This window comes from Schistocerca gregaria, unplaced genomic scaffold (assembly GCF_023897955.1).
Source record: "Schistocerca gregaria isolate iqSchGreg1 unplaced genomic scaffold, iqSchGreg1.2 ptg000229l, whole genome shotgun sequence".
Lineage (NCBI taxonomy): Eukaryota > Metazoa > Arthropoda > Insecta > Orthoptera > Acrididae > Schistocerca > Schistocerca gregaria.
Genome location: NW_026061748.1, coordinates 1,277,641 through 1,284,738, shown reverse-complemented (window position 1 = coordinate 1,284,738; position 7,098 = coordinate 1,277,641).

Here is a 7,098-nt window from a genome sequence, read left to right as displayed (position 1 = left end):
CAATTCAAGTAAGTTACTTGTTAGGAACCAAGATTCAACATCTCTCATCGTTCGTTAACAGGGACAACAGGTGCTGGGTAGGAATTCGCGTCCGGCAAAAATGCTTGCGCTATGAAATTTAAAGTTGGAATTTGCAAACTGGCTCTGTCTAAAATCGAGGTATATCACTCTCTATATGCCTAATCACGAGTGACTGTTAGTATCCGTCAGGCACGAAATCATTGCTTAGTCTGCATGACCTGAGTTTGCACCCATATGCAGAACGAGACGGTTCGTCGTGTCATTTGAAGTTCATAAATATTCTCAATTAGCTGCTCGTGAATACCTTTAATTTTTAATCTTATTTTGTGTTTAATTAGTACGGTATGTTACTTTGAAGAGTAAATGAAGAATACGACAAATTTACTACGTGCATTACCTATCTGACGTAATAATGAGAGTGGTAAAATGTCAGATATGTCATTTATTGTAATAAATGTGAGCTACAAGCCTTAAGGGCAGTCTTATCTGTGATAAGGTGTTCCGTAATATTTGTAGTATCGTGGTATTACTTTACATTTTGAGTTATTGCGATACAGAACAGTTTTTTCTCGTGGTGACTTGTTGGAACCACTTTCAATAGTCAAACGACTGTACCAAGGAGCGATAAGGAGACCTGCTAGACAGTTGCGCTATGTGGGTTGCATGTGAATCAGGCGAAATTCAATTCAGGTCGTTCGGATACTATTGGGCATGAATAGACATCACGTGTATCGATTTCCATCGCGCTGGGGTAAGTCCTTCGGGATACGTTTATTCTCCTTAGTGTGTAAATATATTTGGAGCATGTCATTCAAAAACGTTTGAAATGAAATAGACGGGAGCGGGTTGTTGTTAGGAGAGCAGAATGTATTAGACTCGCGGATCATGTGGTGTTATTGACAGAGAGCGAAAGAAGTATGACTGAAATGTTAAAAGAATTGGACAAGAGTCGTGAGTAAATTGGAATGAGAAATAATAAGAAAAACGCAAAATGTCCGGTGATAGGTGCAAGAAAATCAAGAACAACTATAATGTTAGGCAGGAAGACACACAACAATTTAGTATTTTTAGATAACTGCGACGTGCTATTATGGACGACATTGGAAGTAATAAGGAGGTGAAAATACGTATAGCAATTGCCAACGAGACGTTTCATAACAGGAGGCTTTTATGTGGGTGCGTTGATAGGTGATAAAATAGGCAAGCACAGTGAGAAATGAGGTGGTGTTGAGTGGGAGAACAGAGAGAAATTTTAAAGGTAGCAGGATGAGCAAACACAATTGGCATGGACACTGAATGAGAAGAGATTGTTTATTGATGGTATGGAGGAAATGGTGAATGCAATAAGAAGAAGAAGAAGAAGAAGAAGAAGAAGACTCAGAACATACCAGGTGGTGGACAGCGTAAGAACAGAAAATAGTTGTGAGAAAATAAGAGGGTAACAAATGATGGGACTGCATGGAGAGCTACATGTGAAGACCTGCCCTAGGGCAGAACACTCATGGTGGTGGTGTTGATGAAGAGGAGACTTATGTAGGATATTTTGCAAAACGCCCATTTTCTTGTAATCCAAATTTAAACAAAACATAGGCAGCTTATAATTTGTAGTCTATAAACGACCGTGAATTGCGTGACAGATGGAACTTGCCAGTATACCAGTTATTAGGACTTATTCCCACTCCACTGACGTATGGAGCGTGCGTACTGTGGCTGCTTAAAAGCCTCTGTGCGTGCTGTGCTTAGTCTCTTCTGGTCATCACGCTTCCTACAGTTACAATACGTAGGCGGTTTCAGTATATTCCATTCCTACATTCATCATGTAACGTCAGTTCTAGAAACTTTCTAATTAGGTCTCCTCGCGATACTTTGCTCTTCCACGGAATAGTCTGTGTCTACCATGAACTGTCCGTTAGTCAGTAAGTAGAATAACTGGTTTTCCGACACATGTCGCCATGTAACTGTCGCTCTGTCTCCACGTCAGAGAGACGGAAATACTGTGTGCCACATTTGAAGATGAGTCTGTAAAGGTTACAAAACTAGTTAATGGAATTACAAATAGTTCAAAAAGTGAGTTTTTGCAGTTTTCCGTATTTAAATTCAATGCACTAGTCACAGGCTCTCGGCGATCCTTAGGGGATATGCTTCATCGGTTGGGAGCGTGATGTGTCCCTCCGAGATTAATTTCACCTGGGCTTTAAGCGACTCACCGGTCAGCATTTACAGAGCTGCCAACTACATCTCACACCGGGAATATTACCAGGATTAGTTTGCATCGCAGCCTACGGAAGAGAACGCAAATCGAACGAGCATTCACAGTCATTCCCTCCATTGACTACCATTCGCCTATATTCAACAGTTAAGGATTCCTCCGGAAATATTCCAAGTAGACTTACTCTGGATATTGTACGTTTGTTTCCAAGCGCCTGCCTGTTCAATTTGAGCAGAAACTGCGTGACATTCTCCAACGGGTCAAAAAACCTGTGACCATTCGTGCCGCCATTCTCTGTATACATTCAGTTTCGCCTGGCAGTTGTATCTGATTAGGATCCAAGAATCTCGACCAATATTGGGGGATAAGTCGCAAGCGTGATTTGTAAGCAATTTCTTTTGTACACTGATTGTATTTTCCTAGAATTCTACCAACGAATTGCAGCCAGCCACCGTATTTCCCTAAGACTGCGACTATGTGACGGTTCCATTTCAAATCTCTAGAAATTTTTACACCCAGGTATTCATGTGGGTTGAGCGATTGCGAATTTGACTCGCTGCACTATACTCGTAGGATAAGGTTATATCGTTTTGTGAACCGAACAATTCTACATTTCGGGAACATTTAAACTAAGTTGTCATGCTTTGCACTACACTGAAATCTTATGAGGGCGTGGCTTCTTTCAAACAGAACTTTATTACAGGCAACTGCATCATTTACGGAAACACTGAAGTTTCAAATAGACCGCGTAAGCACCCCCCCTTCTCCCCTCCAAATTGCTGTCTGAAAACTGGAAGTCCCATATGTAAACCACCTTCAGAAGTTCGTTCACTTTCCGTATCAGTTAATGTGTTAAAAACTTGACCTGAAGAAACATGACCCTTTGCAGTTGAAGACGCTCTGTTGTAAGAGAAGCTAGTTTTTTGACAAGTCTCAATATTTATGTACTGAACTAGGTGTTGTACAATTCTATAATTTTCAGGTACATTCGGCGACGTATGTGGATACTGTCTGACAAATGTGTTGCGAATAAAGTGAGTAGTAAAGAAGTAATAAAGTGAAACATCAAGCCTGATGCTGACACCTTACTACACGAACAGCGAAAATGTAGAAGTGATAAAAGTCTTTTTCCTTTCATCATTCTGCCAGGGATGTCAGAGGGAAAAAAAGTTTCGAAATTATGTGTGAAGTTTGTTGGAAGTCGCCACGTGCTGCCTTTCACAAATGCTCGGTGAATATAGTCTCGATAATTTGCGCGCCATGAAATTATGCTGCCTTAGACGAGTACGCAGTTTTTAACTTTTAACGCTCGACTTATTGCGTAAACCTATGCCTTTAAATGAAGGACGGAAGGAGGATTGCATTTAATGTGCTATCGATGTTGAGGTCATTAGAAACGGAGCAGGAGTTGGCACTGCGTCAGGGAAGGGTAAAAGTAGTCCGCCGTTCCCTTTCAAAGGAACCATCCCAGCATTTGCTTGGAGCGATTCAGAAAAGTTACGGAATACGTATCAGGATGGCCGGATGCGGATTTAAACGTCATCCTCCCGAATGCGAGTCTAGTGTACTAGTTGACAGCTCGTCGTGTAGCAAGCGTTGCTGGTGATGGGATTCCGGGTTCGATTCACGGCTGGGTTGCTTTCTCCGCCCGGGAAGTAGGTGTCTGTGGTGTCATCATTTCTTCATCATTCGTGATGGTGGCGAAACTGGACTGTGTAAAGGTTGGGGCTTTGTACAGGCGCTGATAACCGTGCAGTTGAGCGCCCCACAAACCAAACATCATCATCATCATCATCATCATCATCATCATCATCATCATCATCATCATCATCATCATCATACCATGTACTAACCACTGCGGCAGCTCGCTTGGTATACATTTAAATGAGCAGATTAAGTCAGCATTTTTAGTATTTACATTGACTTCGTTCTTCATAAATGAAAGCAGGAACTACGACAAGACCAAGGAATTGGGATAACGAATGAGAAATACCTGATTGTGCTTCTGTTTGTAGATGACATGATTCAAGTTCACGAAATGACCTCCAAAGATCTATATACCACCTGAACGAAATATGCAATGAATACAACTTTAAAATTTCTAGTAATAAAACGAAAATAAGTGCACTCCGAGGAAAATACTCAGTCAGTTTAAAACTAGTTTTGGATAATCCTGCTTTAGAACTGGTCTCTTAATCTTTCATTTAGGCTACGCTGTAAGATCTGATTTTTACTCTGATACTTAAAATAAATTACACAAATTCTAAGCTGTCTGTGACACTATTATCTGAACATTGGGCAATAAAGTACAAAAAGGTTGTCCCGAAATTCTATAACGTGGTCGCGGTTCCTGTATTATGCTATGAAAGCGAAAACATGGTTAAAAAAAACGAAAAATAAATCACACGGCAGAGATGAGGTTCCTAAGAAATTCGAAGAGCTGCACAACAAGAAATGATTAGGAATGAAGATACTAGAGAAAAATTAAGTATTTTCAACAGAAACTAAAAAATTCAAAAATATCGTGAAGACTGGTGAGAATGCTACGTCCCAGACTTCCCCAAAATATTCTGAACTACAAGCGGAATGGAAGACGTGATATTGAAAGGCCTCGGACGTGGGAGCAATTTCGTTTGTAGAGACTATCCCGCGCGGCGACTACTGAAGTACTTATACATTATAGAATTCTTAAGTTGTACAAGCAAAATAAGTAAGTTTTAATGTAGTTTACGTTCACTGATGCAAAAAAAATTTTCTTGCTTTTTAAAGTGGGCTATGTTCTTTCTCAGGGTTCAAACTGTCTCCATGCCAAATTTGAACAATATATGTTAAGCGGTTTGCACTCGAAAACGAAACAGACTGTGTTACAAAGTAGAAAAGCAACTGAGAGAAAGAAGCGGCGTCGGTTTCTGCAGAAGGCGGCCATCATTTTGTAGGACAATGTTCGGGCACGCTCGGTTCAAGTCGTGACTGATTTGATCGGTATATGGGGATGGGGAGCGCCGCATCACGCACCACGCCTAAAGGATTTCTTGCTAACCATCTCTTCCGACACCATTAATGAATTAACCCTCTTGTCTGCCCCACTTCTGTTGAAGGTTACACATCAGACAAATACCTTGTTGTTGTTGTTGTTGTTGTTGTTGTTGTTGCTCTTGTCTTCAGTCCACAGACTGGTTTGATGCAGCTCTCCATGCTACTGTATCGTGTGGAAGCTTCATCTCCCAGTACCCATTGCAAACCTATATCCTTGTGAATCTGCTTAGTGTATTCATCTCCTGGTCTCCCACCTCGATTTTTTCCCTCCACGCTGCCCTCCAATATTAAATTGGTGATCCCTTAATGCCTCAGAACGTGTCCTACCATCCGACCCCATCTTCTAGTCAAGTTTTGCCACAAAGTTCTCTTCTCCAGTATCCTATTCAATACCTCCACATTAGTTATGTAATCTACCCACTTAATCTTCAGCATTCTTCCGTAGCACCACATTTCGAAAGCTTCTATTCTATTCTTGTTCAAACTATATATTGTCCATTATTCACTTCCATACGTGGCTACACTCCATACAAATTCTCGGAGAAAGGACTTCCTGATACCTAAAGCTATACTCGATGTTAACAAATTTTTCTTCTTTAGAAACACTTTTCTTACCATTGACAGTCGACATTTTATATCCTCTCTACTTCGACCGTCATCAGTTATTTTGCTCCCTAAATAGCGAAACTCCTTTACTACTTTAAATGTCTCATTTCCTAATCTAATTCCCTCAGCATCACCCACCTTAATTCGACTACATTCCATTATCCTCGTTTTGCTTTTATTGATGCTGATCTTATATCATCCTTTCAGGACACTTCATTCTGTTCAGCTACTCTTCTAGGTTCTTTGCTGTCTCTGAATTAGAACGTCATCGGCAAACCTCAAGGTTTTAGTTTCTTATCCATGGATTTTAATTTCTACTCAGAATTTTTCTTTTGTATCCTTTACTACTTGCTCAATAAACAGATTGAATAACATTGGGGATAGTCTACAACCCTGTCTCATTCCCTTCCCAACCACTGCTTCCGTTTCATATCCCTCGACTCTTATAACTACCACCTGCTTTCTGTACAAATTGTAAATTGCCTTTCGCTCCCTGTAATTTACCCCTGCCACCTTCAGAATTTGAAAGAGAGTATTCCAGTCAACATTGTCAAAGGATTTCTCTAAGTCTACAAATGTTAGAAACGTAGGTTTGCCTTTTCTTAATCTACTTTATAAGGTAAGTCGTAGGGTCAGTATTGCCTCACATGTCCCAGTATTTCCACGGAATCCAAACTGGTCTTCCCTGAGGTCGGCTTCTACCATTTTTTCCATTCGTCTGTAAAGAATTTGCGTTAGTATTTTGCAGCTGTGACTTATTAAACTGATAGTTAGCTAATTTTCACACCTGTCAACACCTGATTTCTTTGAAATTGGAATTATTTCATTCTTCTTGAAGTCTGACGGTATTTCGGCTGTCTCATGCATCTTGCTCATCAGACGGTCACGTTCTGTCAGAGCTGGGTCTCCCAAGCCTGTCAGTAGTTCTAATGGAATGTTGCCTACTCCCGGAACCTTATTTCCACTAAGGTCTTTCAGTGCCCTGTCAAACTCTTCACGCAGTATGTCATCTCCCATTTCATCTTCATCTACATCCTCTTCCGTTTCCATTATATTGTCCTCAAGTACATTGCCCTTGTATAGATCCTCTATATACACCTTCCACCTTTCTGCAATATCTTCTTTGCTGATAACAGGGTTTCCATCTGAGCTCTTGATATGCATACAAGTGAATCTCTTTTCTCTAAAAGTCTCTTTAGTTTTTCTTTAGGCACTATCTATCATGC